The sequence below is a fragment of the Agelaius tricolor genome, unplaced genomic scaffold (genome assembly GCF_023055355.1).
Source record: "Agelaius tricolor isolate 1412-34295 unplaced genomic scaffold, bAgeTri1.0.p SCAF_93, whole genome shotgun sequence".
NCBI classification, from domain to species: Eukaryota; Metazoa; Chordata; class Aves; order Passeriformes; family Icteridae; genus Agelaius; species Agelaius tricolor.
In genome coordinates this window covers 209113-226608 of record NW_027269353.1, presented here as the reverse complement: position 1 = coordinate 226608, position 17496 = coordinate 209113, and the positions used below count along the sequence as shown (strand labels likewise).

The 17496-nt window shown below is 42.3% G+C and overlaps 1 long non-coding RNA gene across 1 annotated transcript; it reads right to left on the bottom strand.

Moving 5' to 3' along the window:
- Window positions 1-12067: 12067 nt before the first annotated feature.
- LOC139585858 (uncharacterized) lies at window positions 12068-14577 on the bottom strand. Its single transcript, XR_011677387.1, has 3 exons — window positions 14494-14577; window positions 12500-12631; window positions 12068-12315 (listed from the first exon to the last, which is right to left on the bottom strand). It is a non-coding gene; the product is annotated as an uncharacterized lncRNA (long non-coding RNA).
- Window positions 14578-17496: the final 2919 nt, after the last annotated feature.

Sequence of the window (17496 nt, the reverse complement as noted above, 5' to 3'; positions counted from 1 at the left end):
AGTTAGGACCTTAAAGCTTACTGATGAATCATGACAGTGAAGTACTGCAAGTAAACATCCAACACATCTTTCAGAGCATACCAAGCAATTTTAAGAGCCGAGTAAGGCTGGAGACATTGATGAGCAAATCTGCAGTTTCCATTGTAGGGTAAAATTACCAAGTGAATTTTGTGCTCACTTGAATTGGGAGTCATGCATTGCAGCACTATGTTAGCATTTCTTTTGGCCAGAGGAGGGTGAGCTGGGAGGCAGCCAGTGCAGTGTGTACTCTGTGAGGAGTCCCTGCCTCAGGGGCAGGAGTCACTAAAACACCAGGGACTGACTTAGCAGCGTTGGTGCACTGCTCTGCTTTCCCTTTCCACGCTGCTGTGGGACCCACAGGAGTCAGCACATCCCTCCTGCCAGGACAAACACCTCCTCTCAGGGTTACCTGGTGTGCTGCAGACTGGGAACAGGATACACACGCCAGGAATCTGAGGTAATTTTACAGACATATCAATGTACACCCGAGTAAGTCTGATAAAGAACACAAATGGAAATGTCTCGGCCACAAAGAATGCGATTACAGAGCGATAAGAGGGAGTGTTTTAATGAGCTGCTGAAGGAGGGAGATAGGCAAACAATAAATGGTTGTTCCCGAAGAAGCTGAGCCTCTTGTGGAAGAATTTCAAGAGATTTTAGAGGCAATCAAAATACATGCAATAAATAACAAAGCACCAGGTGCTGACCATGTTTCTACTGGAATAGGAAACTAAAATGGAGAGAATTACTGGAAGATTTTACATACTTGATTGGTTGGTCTGATGATCTGAAAACACTGCCAAGGAACCAGAGAGACTGTACTCTGATCAAATCTTTTAAATCTATCAGTTTCTGAGGGAAATATATTTTTCATAAAGCTAGAAAAAATGTGTATCAATATATTATTAGGTGATCTGTTGGCAGTGAAACACTTTTAAATCCTTGTTCAAGAAAAGGAAGTATCTGAATGGCACAGTGATAAAGCACCATCTGGACAAGAAACACCTGGCTTAATTTTCAGGCATTTCATATTTTTAAATATCTGAGTAATTTAAAATATTTTAAACACTCATCTTCAAAACAAAAGAACCCCCCCGAGAGAACCTAAACCCAAACAACAAAACCAACTCTGAATAAATGCAACTTAGAAGGTGAAACTTCAGCAAAATGGTAAGGCAATGAGGTGTGCAGGGTTATTTTAAAGTGTACTGGGTGAGGCTGACTCAAATCAGCTCCAATCCTAACCCCTGCAGGTATGTCTGTACTTGTGTGTTAACAGTGTAGGGCCATCTCTGTGAAGCTTCAGCAGCTGAATGCATTAGGTACAATTTACTTGTAAGAGCAGTTTCATTAAGCTGAAAGAATCAGGGCTCACCCAGTAGAATGATGAAAAACATTCTCCATTATCACAATCCTGAACCTCTTAAATAAAATCATATTTGATTTAAAGGCTGAAGAATGACTGACAAGCACTAGTAATACATTTAATGAAATGCCTGTTCCTGTAGGGATGCAGCTCTGGTTGGGAAGAGAATGGGGAGTTGCCTACACCATGCTGAGGAGGAGATGAAAAGGGCAGGTCAATAGACTTGACAAAGAAGATGTTCTGGGAATAGTAACTTTAGAGCAGAATAACAGTGATGGGCCTCTTTTTTTTGATTGATGCTGTCTGTGTTTACACTGCAGAGCTGAACAGTATCCTGCAAAAATCACGGGGAAAGATGGTCAGCTTCCTTCCTCCCTGGCAGGCTGCTGCTCCCCTTGTCTGCCTTACCCATCACTGAGTTCCAAGTATTTCCCGACTGACCAGCTCAATGGCTGTCACTGCTGGGCTTTTTTCTGCTTAATTCGCTTCCTGGTTCCACCCCCATAGCTGCAGAGCCTTGAAAAGTATCTCCACCAAAGGAACTTCAGTCAAAGTAGTAAGTAAAACATCCAATATATTAAAAGGTACCTAAAAACCAACACCAGAGGAACAGCACTTCAGTTGGTGCCCCTTAGCGCTAGCAGAAGACTCAGGGAATCCCCAAATGGTTTGGATGGGGAGGGACCTTCAAGCCCATCCCATCCCACCCCGCCATGGGCTGGGACACCTCCCTCTATCCCAAGCTGCCCCAAGCCCCATCCAGCCCAGTGTGGATCCAGGTCTCGGCTCAGCTGCTCCTGCTGCCTGCAGAAATTGAGCTGTAAGAGGAGGCAGGACCCTGCATTACCTGTAATGGGTATTGGAGACTTACAGAGTACACAAAGTGTCCTTTTCCAGGTGTTTCTTTATAGCTGTCTCCACCAGTAATCATGTTCAATTTACTGTATTAGACTTTTGTATCTTCATACACCTTCATATGGAAGGTTTTATGAGAACATCCTCTCAGCCTTAGTACTGCTTTCTACAGGGATAATGATGGACTGACAGCAATATAAAACTGAACATTTTGCTTATCCTGCCAGAATTTTCCTTCCTTCCAAGGTGTTAGGCCAAAGGAAGGCATAAATTCAGAAACTGTCCAAAATTAAGGCAAGCAGTTACTGATGTCAAGGAAGGAATATTTAAAATTGATCAAGGTTGAGTCAGTTCAGGTTATTGAGACAAGAGCACTTGTGTTTAGAAAATGGGTAAAATAAGAGCTAAGCCTGCCTTTCTTTGCACAGCTTCATCTGCCAGGGATGCTGCTGAGAGTTTTCCAATGTGTACCAGGTACAACTGAGTCCCCACAGAGAAATGCAGCTCTTTAGATCCCTGTTCCTTTCCGATAAATCCATTTGATATGCAAGACTTTCCCAGATGGTATAAAACCCCAAGACCTCACTAATTTATGCAGGATGAGTCTGATAACATTGAGATTATGAAATAGCAGCATCAGATAAAAATAAACAGTTTTCACTTCAGAGTTTATCTACCTTTCTAATGTAAATTTATGGTTATTAAAGGAGGTTATTTATAGGTGTCTTTTCAAGCTGTTACATAACAGTGCTTCTGCCCTGTGCCTTTGTACACAGATAGAAATCACATTAATGAGCTATTCACCCAACAACTCAATGAATGCTGGAGTGAGGAGAATTCACAAGATGAGACAAGTAACAAACAAAAACCCCAACCTTTGTTTGTGCTTTAAATACATCAGGGAAATTTAGCAGGACACAGAAGTCTTAAATCTTGAAAACAATGAATACAATTTATGAGCAGGCATGTGAATATGTTTAATGACTTAGTTAATAGTACTAACAAAAGTGAATTTGGTTTTTTCAAGGTTACTTGGTTGCAAATTATGCTATGTACACCTCACAAATCTTAAGTAGGCACTCCAGTACAATAATTCTAAATCTGTTTTAAACATTAACACTCTTCTTGGTTTGCTATTTTTTATGCATTACACACCAACATGGGACAATATATAAAATCCCATCATCTTTAATATTTTTCCCATTCTCTACATGTAGAAGTTTTCTGACCTCATTTATCTCAGCACGGGCAGTGATCTGGAGGGTTCTGTACCTGAACAACAAGGATCTCAGACCTCCATTTACAGAGACACTAGAAAGTGTGCATTTCAACTGTAAAATTGCATTTCTTTGAATAATTTTTTTTCATTCTAATATATACATAAGTAAAAATTCAGCTCCTTCTGCCAACCTTGAAGAAACCTAAATTCTGTTACATGCACAGTGAGTCCTTCAAAGGAGGCATCACTTCCTGTAGTAGAATGTCAGTGGAAAAGCAGGAGGTGCTGCAATACACCACAGAATATAACAGATCATGTGCACATTGCACTCAGATGCCCAGATTTCTATTTTGTCTCCTAAAATCCTTTCAGGGTCACTTTTTCAGGTAAGCCACCTACCAATCAAGTTACTGTGGGGAATGAAATGTTCAACATTGAAAAATTGGCTTAATTTATGGAGCAAAAAAGTTGTCTTTGATGTGAATTTGCAACTGCAGATTTGTAGCAAATAAAAAGGTTAAATAGAATGTCCCTGAGACAAATTCATTGCAGATAGTGAGGCACAGGACAGTGATTTTAGAGGTCAGGCATTTTGTAAGCTCTTCTAACCTGAGTAAAGGAATCTGCTTTGATAGAACTTATTGAAACCTTTGATAAAACATGGCAAATTTCCCAAAGAACTTTATGGTTTCCCATGGAAAGGCCTATTAGTTTAGTAACACAGGTTTCATTTAATACATTTTTAATTAAATGCATTATTGCACCTGCACACTTTATGTGAAGTAGCACACTTCTTCTAAGAAAAATTGGTTCCTCAAAATGTTCGTGCATGGAGGAGGTTCACTTCAAAAGCATGTGAATATTCATTAACATTTTTTGCATTCTTCTACCTCTTCTTTGGGACAAAATTCAAACAAGACCATTTGTACTTAGAAGACACTAATTAGAGTTTTTAAAGCTGCTGTATAAATTACATACTTTTTAGATGCTGAAGTATTGTAGTTCCAGGAATAACTCTAGACTTTCTGCTGAAGTTTATAACACATCTAAGTTTTAATACATTAATTTTTATAACAGTAGCAGAACACTAAGAAACTGCCCTTTTTTATGTGGCTTGTGATGTTTGTTCCAAATATATTTTTTGCTCTCAGAAATATCCAATACAGATACTATACAAAAGTGTCAGAGAAATGCAGGAATTTTTCTGATATCCAGAAAAATCTAAATGACTTTGACAATGCAGCATGTCCTGCCAGCATGATTAAAGCTACAGTAGTCATCAGTTTGGTTCATCTTGTTCATCTTTGACTTCAGACTTGATTAGCTATAAATGCTTACCTTGTCCCTTCTGGATCAAATACCTAAACAAGCTTTGATGTTCCAAGGATATTCTAGCCAAAGCACTTTTAGCAGTTTCATGGGGGGAAATGCTTAGGGTACTGTTTTATAGTTCAGTGATTCCATAAACAGCAAAGGAAACAGGAATACAGAGGTGGTTCCCCCCCTTTTTTTAATTAGATTTGGTTTTTCCTCACGGAGCCTGTTTTTTTTTTTTTTTTTTTCCCAAGACCCATCATTAAATTCAGTGAAAATCTCAGGTACTTGCACTTGCAAAGTTTTGAGAGGGGTTTTGGTTTGGTTTTTTCTTCAGCTTAGGAGTAAAACACAAGTCATCCTGATTTTCTCTATGTCAACACTGTTGTTCTCATGCAAAGAGTTTTAATTCATTAGGCTGTCAGTTTTCAATTCAGTAGGAGGTTAATATTAGTATATCCCAAGGAGCTGGACTGTAGTTAGCATTTAATACACTCATTCATTATCCAGAAAGGCAGAAATGAAGTGTAGAACAGAAAAATGAGGTCAGCAGGATTTGCAGATAACAAAATTATTTATCTTCCTAAGAGAAGGCTGTGATGAACTTCATGGAAACAGAAGCAGGCAAATTGGCAGCATAATAGTTGGTGAAACTCAGTCATTGACAAATGCAGGGGAGAGCACGGGAGATTGGCAAATCTGAACTGCCTGTACCCAGGGCCCTGTTCTAACTTCTCACTAACTGCTAAGGGAGAAAGAACACCCAGCACAATTATAGACTCTTCTCAATGCCCTGCAGCACTCCAAAGCTAAATAAGGTGGTGGGATGCAAAAAGAAATAGCCTAGAAAAGACCCAAAATACAGTGGGAAAACATTTGTTCCTGTTTGCCTTTGAACTTCACAATAAGCCGGGGTGATTCCCTCACCTGGGATCTATCATAGGAGAGGGCCCTGTCTCCAACAGTTCCTAAATGCATTGCCAGGTTCTGTATTCTGTTGCTGAGGCAGGAAACTGGGAGCCCATTGTCAGAATCATGCTGGCTTGTGTGGAACCTGTGAAGGTCGTTTGCCTCCCTTTGCTTTCCATTCTGGAGATCAGTGCATGCAGTGAAATTGGGGTGACTCTTCTCACCCAGAGAAGAGCTGCTCCCCCCCACAAGGTGTCATCAGTCTGCTTTTACTCCCGTGTGATCTCCCTGAGCACATCGACGTCCATCTGCCTGTTTATTTCTCCTCTCCAGCCACCAGGTCTTGTGTTATTTAGAAATGTTTCCTCTTGGGATCCTGGGAACATATTTGTGTTCTCCTTTCTCTCCCACTGGCCTTTCTCGTTGGTTGTGGGTCCTTTTGAGTAAGTTGTCACTCTCTTAGATCAGTTCTCTGCATAGCACTGCTAAGGAGGTGATGAAGAGACAGGAGGATCCCCTTAGAAGGTCATGAGCATCCCCCATGCTGCACCTGGAGCCAGGCTCAGTTACGCTGGAAGCACAGGAATCCTACAGGACTAAAGATTTTTGTCAGATGAACTCTGCTCCAGCAGAAAACTGCAATTTGAACTTTTCCTCCAGTGGAAGTGCTAAACAGTTCTTTACAGTTCTAATCATGACCCAGACCCAAAATGGCAGAACAGTGTTTGTCAACAGATTTTCATACAATTGGTAAATTTTTTTCCTCATTTCAGTTTAATTTTAGTTTAGAATGTTAATTTTTTTGCTCATGTTAGAGGTTTGTGAAAAGTTGTGTGAAACACAGGAAAAAATATAGAAGATTCTCCATATAGCCCAATATTAACTAATTTTACAATCACTGAGTTCTACTTAAAATCTGTAAATCTTTTAATCACCTCAGACTGTAAGAGCCCCCAAAGTACCATTCTGATTTATGTAACTACATATCTGATATAATTCATAGAAAGAGGAAAAAAGCTTTAAAGCAACTGCACCATGCAGTTTCTCTCTGTGAATATTATTCTCCCCATGTTTTTATGCAATAGTGTAAATTAATTACAAGCATGCCAATTTTAGCTCTGTGTTTATCAAATGAAATTACAAAGAAATTCCCAGGAGTACAGTGTATGAAAGCTTACATTTTTAGAAATATTTAAGTTGATGAGAAATTAATTTTTTCCTTATTAGTTCTCATTTCACAAACAGAATTTTCTTTGTTCCTAACTAGCTGCTATAACAGCTTTGAGTCTTTAATTATTACTAATTATTGACTAAAGATTTGTTATTATTTGAAAGTTGCAGCCTTTTGGCCCTAACTAATGAATAGGATGGGGTGAAGAAAAAAGGTACTGAATTATTCACTAACATTTGGTTTAATTACAGTCAAGTGACCCTTTCTAAATTGGAAAGCATTGGTGAAAAGCAGAAGACAAATGGGATTTTTCTGTATAAATAATGAATAGCCCTGTTTTTTAAATTTAATCACCAAATTAAAAACCAAACAAGCAAGGAAACAAACAAGGAAAAAACCCCATCCTACACTATCCATTCTAGAGCTTTGCAATAAGATGCAGTAGTTTTTTGTGGACTCAGAACACATTCTCACATTCTGTTTGACCTTTCTGGAGTTCTCTTTCAGACCAGATGTTGCACCTGCTTGGCTTTAGGTACTGTAATTCTATTCCACTAAAAAAATTATGCTGAAAACTCCATAAAGAGTTTTTCCTTCCAGCTTATGCCTGATTTTCTTCATGCAGTGAACAAAACAGATGAGTTATACTGCAGGACTGTGTGCAAGAACAATATTTGCAAGAAACCATATTTGCTTCAGAATTCAAATGTGAAGCAGTATCTCAGTCACTTAACAATGCTTTTTTTTAAATCCTAGCTCTTCTTATAAAGGACATATTTTAATTAAATACCAATTTGGTGGAGCATAAGATACTCCTTCAGTGCAAAGAGCATCTGTAAGGATCTGAAAATTTTATTAACTTTCTAAATTATTTTCAAAATGCATCTTTCCAATTACAGGTGCTCTGCTCCTCAGTATATTTATGCATGTCCTTATCCTTGGACACTGCATGTCCTCTAAATCCTCATAGTTAAATTGCATCTTTTGCTGTAAATTCATCCAGATTTGTAAGATGAGTGTATCTGAAGTAAATGCATGGCCTGGAGTTCAAATCAGCCTGCCTAAGCTTGCATTTTAAACAATCAAGGGTTGGCATTTTGCAAATAGTGTCCTGAATGAATCCTGCCTTTGGAGAGGTAAAAACAGTCGGTGTGCTGCCAGGGCCAAACAGTCCCTATCCCTGCATCCCTGCAGTCAGCTCTGCCCAAGCACTCCAGGAAGAGGCAAAGAGCAAGGACAGTGAAACCCAAAGCACTGCCAGGAGACAGCATCAATCCCTGTCAATGTTACCTGCAGCTGCTTTCAATCCCAGCCAGGGTAACTCACAATCCTCCATTTCTGGAGCGAGGTATTTGCTAGGGAGTTTGTTCCTAATGATCTGTAACCTCAGGTATCTGTTAGTTCATCTCAAATCCAAAGCATGCAGGGAGGTTTTGTGGAACTCTCTGGAGGATGCTGGCATCACACCAAATGAATGGAGCGCTTAGAGTGGAATAAAAGTAATCTGTGATGACTGATGTCGTGCCTCTGGCCTTCAGCTGAAATGCACTTGAAACTGTGAAGAAGGTGCCTCCCCAAAGGCTTGGTTGTCTTGGCAATTTAAACAAATGAAGCATACTGCAAGTGTTCAGATGGGATTATGTGAAGGTGGCTTCCAATTTGGGTTAATTTGGCGCTGTGAAGAGGGAAATACTGGATTTTATCTTCTTATAAATCTGTTCAGAACAAAAAACCCAGAACACTATTTTAATTGTTTTCTTTTTTACCAAATGTGACTGTTCAGTCATGCAAATATTCAAACCAATAACAGCTTGCCAGAAGATAGGCTGCTAGAAAACACAGTTTGTCTTCTCCTCATTATTCAAGGTTGTGCCCTGAAACATTATCTACTGCATGTAATTCAAACCATGGTCTGTTGAAGAATAATTAACTTCTTTTTCTGTCACATCCACCCATCCAAGACCTCCCACTAGTGAACAGATCTCAACATTTCTGCAAGCCAGAAAAGTCGTAGTGTGATGGTGGACAAAAGACTGACACTGAAGATGGCAGCAAGCATCAGCATTTATTATCCCACAGTACAACTTTTTATACTTTTTCTCTATATCGCACGCATAACACGCGCGTGTTTTTGCATTATAACTGGCTAACAAACGACATGCATGCGCCTTCTACTCTTTTGTAATTGGTCATAAATTTCTGTTTCTTGGTGTAAATGTCAACACACTTTGGCATTCCATGCTTCTTCTCCCTCAAAGCTGTTTACATGTCTTGTTCAAGGACACAGCTGTAACTCATCAAGGCCAAGGCTGCCTACAGCCCCATTCCTGTTCCCCTACAGGAACTTTTTGTGCTTTTCAACCACAAATGCTGTTTACCATCTTCTGCAGGGCCCTCTGCAGACAAGAGAGCAAACACAGTACAAGCATCTCCTATGTAGTTTCCATTAATTCCTGAATGCGTTTGTGACTCGATTTTGATTCATCTTTTCAATTCATACAGCACATAGCATCGAAATCTTCGCACATGCCCGTGGGATAATAACAAAAATCAATAGCTGCATGGTTTCCTGAAGCCATGTGGCAAATGCTATCTACATTAGTGGCCAGTACAGAGACAAGCTGGCAGCTATGTGTTCCTTTACATTCCATAAATGTCATGGTGACAATCTACTGATGGTGTGTTCAGTGCTCTCTGCAATCTGTGCTGTGCAGTGTGGTTTATAATGCGTGGTGTATTGGGTGTTACCACACCTAGCCAATGGTGCAAGGCCCCCCTACTGTCCTACTGGGGATTCCTGGCCATGCACGGTCTCTACAAAGCAAAATCAGATCCTTATGCAGTGCTCTGGATTTTGCCAAGCCATATGCTGGCTTGCTTTGATCTCTACCTAACTGCTGACACCAAGCAGTGTGATTTTGATAAATTGAACTGCCAGGTATAATATTTCGGCCAGGTGTAATATTTCAGTTTCTGATGCTGCTTTGTTTGGTTTAGTGCGTGCAATGGGGTCACCCAAACATTCTCGCTATTCCAGGAAGCCAGGTGAGCCACAGCAATGTCTGTGGCTCTGAGGGGTGTTATCCAACACAGGTCAAACACAAGGAGCAGGCATTCACCAAACTCCTGGAATTTCTGGAGACACAAGAATATCCACATCCCCAGGTAACAAGATCCCATGGGCCCTCCCAGGCTCATGTTTGCAAGTTGCAAACGCAGACTGGAGCAGGGCCAGGGGTACTGGTGACTGTAACAACAAAAAATGCATTAGAATAACAGGTATTGTACATGAGGGAGGAATAGTAAGATGGTTCAGTGTAAACACAGCTTTCCAAACTCTTGCCTGCAGGGTTTCACCTTGGGTAGTGGTCATAGTTGTAGGAGTAATGATGTTAATACTACGAAATGCACCAGCAGACAATGGAGCCGATTTTAGAACTCAGTGAGGAGGGAAAGTAATGCTATTCAAGCCATCCCCTTTCAACAGTGGAGGAAAAATTACTAAGATTATGCACTCCCTGCTCTGCCTGCAGCCTCTGGCAACAAAACTGCTGGTTGTGCTCAGGGAAGACACCACTTTCCCCCCTTACCCCCTGCATCAGCTCACAGTGAAAACACGAGTGAATGTACAGTTCTAACTTCTAACTAATGGTCCCATTTTCCTCAGCACTCTGTCTGCTGCCATTGGTGAGCATCCTCCTGGTAACTGTGATCAGGTACAGGAACCAGGAGAGAGATCTGAGCCACTTGACCAAAAAGCAGAGATGGGCAGGCCTGGGGCTGACTTTAATGATTAGAGAGAGAAGCATTTCAGCAATGGCAATAGCACTCTCCAATTCTAAACAGTACGCCCTCCGTTTCTGAGGTTTTTTTCCCAGCAGTGCCTTATTGAGAGGTGACATCTCCTGCCCCCTCAGGGATCAATCCCCTCCCTCGACAGAAATAACACAGCTTGCCCAGAATTTCAAGCATTTACATCTAAAGATGGAGTTTCCTCTTCATCCTTAACCCTCACGGACACCACTTGCTGATCACAGCTGAGCCTTTGAAATGACTCCTCATTCCCGTTTGCCACACTCCAAGTCTGATAGATGAAAAAAACCCGAAAGTACACAGTAGGACACTTCAGTGTTTCCCCGTCCTGTACTAGAACATTTTAATGAGAAATGAGAAGTAAGAAGGAGGTGGGGGAAAGTGGGGGAGGTGGCCGAACAGCCCCCACTGTTCGGCCCTGGCCGAGCTGCTGCCCCGGGCCGCCTCCCCTCAGCGGCTCTTACGGCGCTGCCCCGAGCACCGGCGATTTACAAGACAACTGTTCTAGGACAGAACACACACTAGCGCCGAAGCACATCAGAGATAAAGCCTGGACTTAGTTAGAAACCGCAGCGGTGATTGTTCCACGAGTTGAGGCGAAACAGCACAGATCAGAGGGAACAGCTCCGCGTCCGCCCCGAGCAGCGGCTGTGCCGAGGCAGAGCCTCGTGGCGGGGTTCGCTTCCAGCTGCTGAGGGAAAAACTTCTTGCGAGGGCGTTCTCTGTGCTTTGCAGCTCCCAAGGGGAAGCCTCTGCCCTGAGCAGATCCCGCAGTGTCCAACACGGGCACTTCCAGGAGCACAGGATCTGCCGCGGAGCCCTCCGGGCCAGGGGTTCAGGGATGGCCGAGCCCGGGCTGTGAGGACAGCCCAGGGCGTTGGCTCTGTGATTTCACTCCTCACTGCTTGGGTTTGCTTGTTTTATTTTCTAAAACAAAAACCTCTCGTCCCTGTGCTAGCACGAGGTGTCGAACCTGCTGTTGCTGGTACACACCAAATCTCCTGCGGGATAGGAAACGACCAGTGCTTGGGCCTGAGCTGGCACTGCTTAGTTACCTGAAAAATTCAGACATTTCAACTCACATAACACCTGGACCTTGGAACAGACACTTGGAACAGACACATTCCCAGCAGCCCTTCTCCCTCTCAGGAGAGAAAACAGTCAGGAACAAGCAGTAAGTGAACATGGGGAAAATTCAACATTAATTGCAAAATCCCCAAATCTCTTCTCAATCAATTAAGAAAAGGACCTTTACATTGGCAGAAACATGCTCAGAAAAATTTATATCTCCAAGACCCCTGCCCCCATGAGCCCATGAACTGAATGAGCCCCAATGGGGAACATTATACAAACAAGAGTAAGGACTCATAAAGATAAACTAAAGCTGAAGTTACTCCTGCATTTCAAATTCCTGATTTCAAAGACAGATACTTCAGTCCAGCTCTGAAGGAGATACTTCAACATGAACCGTGTAGAAAATCATCCTACCTGAATCTGGATCTCATCAGACAGTTCTCTTGCCATGTTGTGGAACTGGTTGGCTGCAGCATCGAGGACCTTCACTACAACTTTCAGGCCCGTTCTTCCCTTTACTCTGCCATAAACATCCACTGCAAAGTTGTAGTTTGCAGGAAGCTGAAAAGCAGCCTTGGACAGGAGAAAGGGATTCAAGTTGGACTCATGGAAAGCCCAGACATTGGCACCGAGGTGCTGACAACTGATCTGGGTTTTGAGGCAGTGGAGGCAGCAATATTCCCTGCATTGCCCTGATGTGGCCATTTCCTTTGCCCAAGCTGCACACACATGCACTGCACACACACGCACACTTTACCTCACTGTGCCTTGTCCTGACATCCAGAGTGTTCCTCTTGGTGACAGACCAGTGGAACGTTAACCCTGGCACAGCATTGCCAAAGGAGAAAGGAGTCTGAGTGCTGGTGATGCCCATGACATAAACTGGCATCTGGAAAGAGAGAAACCAGCCTGCTTAGGTAGTGCCAGCATGCAAACCAAACACCTGCCCACAGCAGAGAGAATTAAAATTTAAGTTCACTGATCAAGGGATGGGGTCTCTTATGAAGAAAATGGTTTGGCTGCTGCTTATGCATCACACAGAAGAGTCAACCCCCAACTTGTCAAAAGTCAATTTTGATTCCTTCTGACTCGATACATGCTCTACAAACACCCAACACAAGGATTTTCATGGTTTTATTTTTAATCTTCAAAGCAATTCATTCACCTGGGATCAATGAGCTGGAATCCCTGCCCCCTCCATCAGCTCACAGTGAAAACATGAGGGAATGTACAGTTCTAACTGATCCCATTTTCCTCAGCACTCTGTCTGCTGCCATTGGTGAGCATCCTCCTGGCAACTGTGATCAGGCACAGGAATCAGGAGAGAAATCTGAGCCACTTGACTAAAAAGCAGAGATGGGCAGAGATTGTCCTTCCATAGTTCTGCCCCAGAGACTCACAGCAGGTCTGGGGCTGACTTTAATGATTAGGGACATTTCAGCAATGGCAATATTTGTTGTTCTGGATAGAACAGACATGCTGGAGATTGTCAACATACAAAGGACTGAAGCCTCCACTGCAAACAGAATGAAGATGAGAGAACCCTTCTCCAGACTGAAAGATGCTGCTTCAGCAGGCTTGAATTTCCAGAAATCTGGTACAGATGGTCAACTCGTTTGGATTCTGATTTAGTATCAGAGAATCACAAAAGGATTGGATTGGAAGGACCTTAAAGTTCACCTCCTTTTCCCTCCCTGTCTTGGGGGCATTCATCCTGCCCCAGTGCCTCCATGCTCACAACCTCTGGCTGTGAGGAGGACCTGTGGGGTTGTTGGGTTGTGTCAGCAGGATTGCTGTTACTGCTGCACAGAAATCAAAGGTCTGCCTTAAAAACCACCCAAACAATTTCTGTGGGACATGGATTTAGAGAGGGGACAGTGACTGACCCACGGCAGAGTGACCCCTGGCCTGCTCCAAACTGGCAGACTGACTCCACTTGGCTTCAAACAATCAACTGTGTTGCAAATAAAGCCAGTGCACACACTGGACAATTAGACAATTGGGCATGTTTAATCTTCTAGTACATCTCTTATCTTCAGAGTACAAAGCATCAATCTTGAGCTCCAGTGGTGAATCCTCATGATAGAGGTCTCTCCTTGTGGTGATACTAAAAGTGACCAGGTAGAACCTTTCCAACACAGTCTGAGTGTTAGAAAGTAGGCACTGTTTATTGCAGTGCTGGTCACTCTGAGGACTCCCCCTCTAATTAAGTGCCCTGAGCATTGGTAAAGAGTTTTTATTACACACAGAATTCACAGAATCACAAGGTTGGAAGACACCTTCAAGATCATCAAGTCCAACCCATGCCCCAACACCTCAACTAAACCATGGCACCAAGTGCCATATATATCCAGTCTGTTTTTAAAAACATCCACCACCTTCCTGGGCAGGCCATTCCAGAACTTTATCACTCTTTCAGTGAAAAACTTTTTCCTAATATCCAACCTGTATTTCCCTTGGCACAGCTTGAGACTGTGTCCTCTGGTTCTGTCAGTGCTGCCTGGAGAAAGAGACCAACCCCACCTGACTACAACCACCTTTGAGGGAGTTGTAGAAGTGACAAGATCACCTCTGAGTTGTTTTTTCTCCAGGCCAACAACCCCAGCTCCCACACACAGATTACATATTCATTAGCTCTGCCTGCTTATTATTTTTATTATATTATTATTTATTATATTATATTATTTATTTATTTATAATATTTATTATTATTATAATGTATATGCATTACTTTATTTTACATAGTCATACCTTTTATTGGAAGTTCTCTTGTGGTTCTTTGGGGTCTGTCTTCAACATCCTTTTTAGGGGGCTGTTCCTCGACTCCCACTTTTGAAAAACACAGGATCATTGTTTTGCACATACTTCTGTTTGGTCAGCCTTGCAGAGCCGAGCTGGCATCCTGCTTGTGTTTTGCATGACTTCTGTTTGACTCAGTTACACCTTCATCTATTTCTCCAAAGCTACACTGTTCTGTTCTACTGTCCTTTTCAGAGTGAAATGCTGTTCTGTCCTGCTGTCCTCATCAGTGGATACCATTTGGATGCCATGAATTAAATCAACGATGGCATCACAGCGAATCACTTGTCCAGTCACTTGAAGAGACATCAGAAAGAGCACAAGAAAGCACAACACTGCATGTGCTCATCAAGAACAACAAGAAGTCAAGATGCACCTCAAATTTAGCCAGTGACACAAGACACTGACACTGAAGGAACTGAAACTTGGTCATGACCTCCATGAAGAAACTCGTGGTCAAACGGTGGCTCAGAAAGCAAGAGAAACAGTTCCCTTCCTCACTGGACTGCAGAAACTCTGATTTCCATCTACACTGACAGGTACAGTGGGAGTTGTCTGGGAGTGCTTATGCAGACTTGCTACAGTGCTCTCATGTCCCACAGAAATTAATGGCTCTTACCCACAGCCAATAAACACCCACAGACTCCTTCAGTTAGTGACTGCACAGCATTGAACTGGCCATCTGGTTGTGCCTCTCTCTCACTATAAAAGCTAACCAGGTATATTGCATGACAGACACTGTCATACAAAAAGGCACTTTCCATCTTTTGCAATGCAAAGCATTGGAATTTGCTTTCATATTTTTCAGTCCATACTTTTTATATTTCAGTCACCCCCTCTATTTTTACTTTCAATTACTTTTATTTTTGTTAAGAATTACCCTTTCCCTGAATGTATCATTGTCATGGTTTAAAGCCAGGTAGAATTTAAGCCACATAGAGCTGCTCCTATTTCCCCAAGCCATCAAGAGAGAATGAATCAAACAACCTCCCCTTAAACCCATGGAGCAGGCTGGGGCATTACAGTGTGGATTTTATAGAGGTGAATAATTCTAACTGGAGCAGCAAAAAAGACCAGGCTGTCACAGCAAAACTTAACTCACTTTGACATTAATATCTTCATAGGGAAAAAATGATAAATAAACTCGAGACAGCAACAAATACTCTCCTGAATTTTACTGATTAGAACGAAAGCCTGATTGGGGAAGCAGAAATGGAAGCCTGGAACACTCAGCAGGTGAGCAGGCAGGGAGATGAATTGCTTTCACCTGTTATTTTGGTGATTTCTTTGGTACGGAGAGAAGTAAGAAAAGTCTCTACTCCCTGCTGCTGCTCTAAACCACCTCACACCCCCAATCAAGATGGTATAAACTACCCTTAATGCAGCACTAACACAAGAAGGTGTTAGAAGGTGTAATCAGGGTTCCTAAATGAGAAGGATGCTAATTGCTGGTCATGGGCATCCTTCAGCTGATGAGCAGCCTCCTAGCCTGAGAAATGAGAGAGCTTTAGTACTGCTGTGTGATCAGAACCTCTTTGTCAAAATATCTGCCTGTGGAATAAAAACAACAAATGAGCTGCTCCTTACACATTAAGAGGAGTTTTCCTGAGATGCTCGAAAAACATGTTTTTATTTTGCTTTGATTGCATTTATTAGTCATATGGAAGATGGTGAGGAAAACAGGGATCAGCTTTATCTGAAATTTATGAAGGATTCCTGGCTGTCAAGCATTCTAAAAAGCAAGTATTTCTTGATACCACCTCTACTATTTTTATATATGAATATATGCATATTTCTATCTCTCTCATGGTTCTTCACCAGTAGGAATTTTTATTGCAATACAACTATGAAATGTTATCTTGTTCTCAGGAAAATAAACACAAATCACATGTGGGAGTGTGATGCAGCAATACGTGTCACAACCAGATAGTGGGTGGATTCTGACAGCTCCTCTGGCCACGCACCAGAACAGCCCAGAGTCCTGCTGTAGCTACTCAGAGCTGCGGGCTCCTTGGCACTTCCTTTTCTTGCTGCCTTTTCTTTCTATACACCTTCACTTCATAGGTCCCTGGCTTCCTCAAGAGTGTCCTGGGCACAAAGCAGAGCAAGCACTGTGGCAGAATCCTGTCTCTTCCCTCTAATTTCTGTGACCATTACATCCAGTTCTGGATCAGTAGTAATAAAGTCAATAAATAAAGCAAATTATCTGATAATTTGTGCCTGAATTGTACTGTGATAGTTGAGAACAAGTAAAATGTCCCATTTGGTTATCACAAGACATCCCTATCTAAACCTGAGAACACCTCATGGCTGGTGAGGAATTTTAGCTGAAGGCCTTTGAAGGAGTTTCTAAATAGTTTTGAGCTTAGGAAACTCCAAAGCTTGGAATAACTCCAGGTTCTTTAGAACTGGTTCACATTGCTTTCTCAGCTGTGCTTAGGTGAACACCAAGACTGAAATTCCTCCAGGACATCTCTGGAGGCATCGTTAGAGTGCAATTTATGAATCTAAAACTGGCACAGAAATAAGAAACTAGTGAAAGGCAGTAATGGATTTAGAAACATGTTGAGTATGTTTTGTGTCATGTTGGTTCTTCCCACAGACCACACCTCATTTCCTGAGCCCTGGGCCTCTCTTGGGGCAGCAGAGGTGTTCCAAGTCATTCCAAGTGAGGACTGTGCTGCTGGTAGCAGAGAGTCCCTGCTCATGGTTATAAGTGGTCAGTACCAGGCTGGATGAGGCCCTGAGCAAGCTGATTTAGTGACTGACATCCCAGTCCATGGCAGGGAATTGGAATGAGGTGATCTTTAAGGTCCCTTCCAACCCAAACCAGTCTGGGATTCTGTGATATCTTTAGAATGTAAATCTGCTTTTTGCTCCCCAGCCCCACTTCCATCAAGTCCAATACCTGTGTAGCAATGGTAAATGGGAAAGATGCAGGAAGCCATCAGAAAC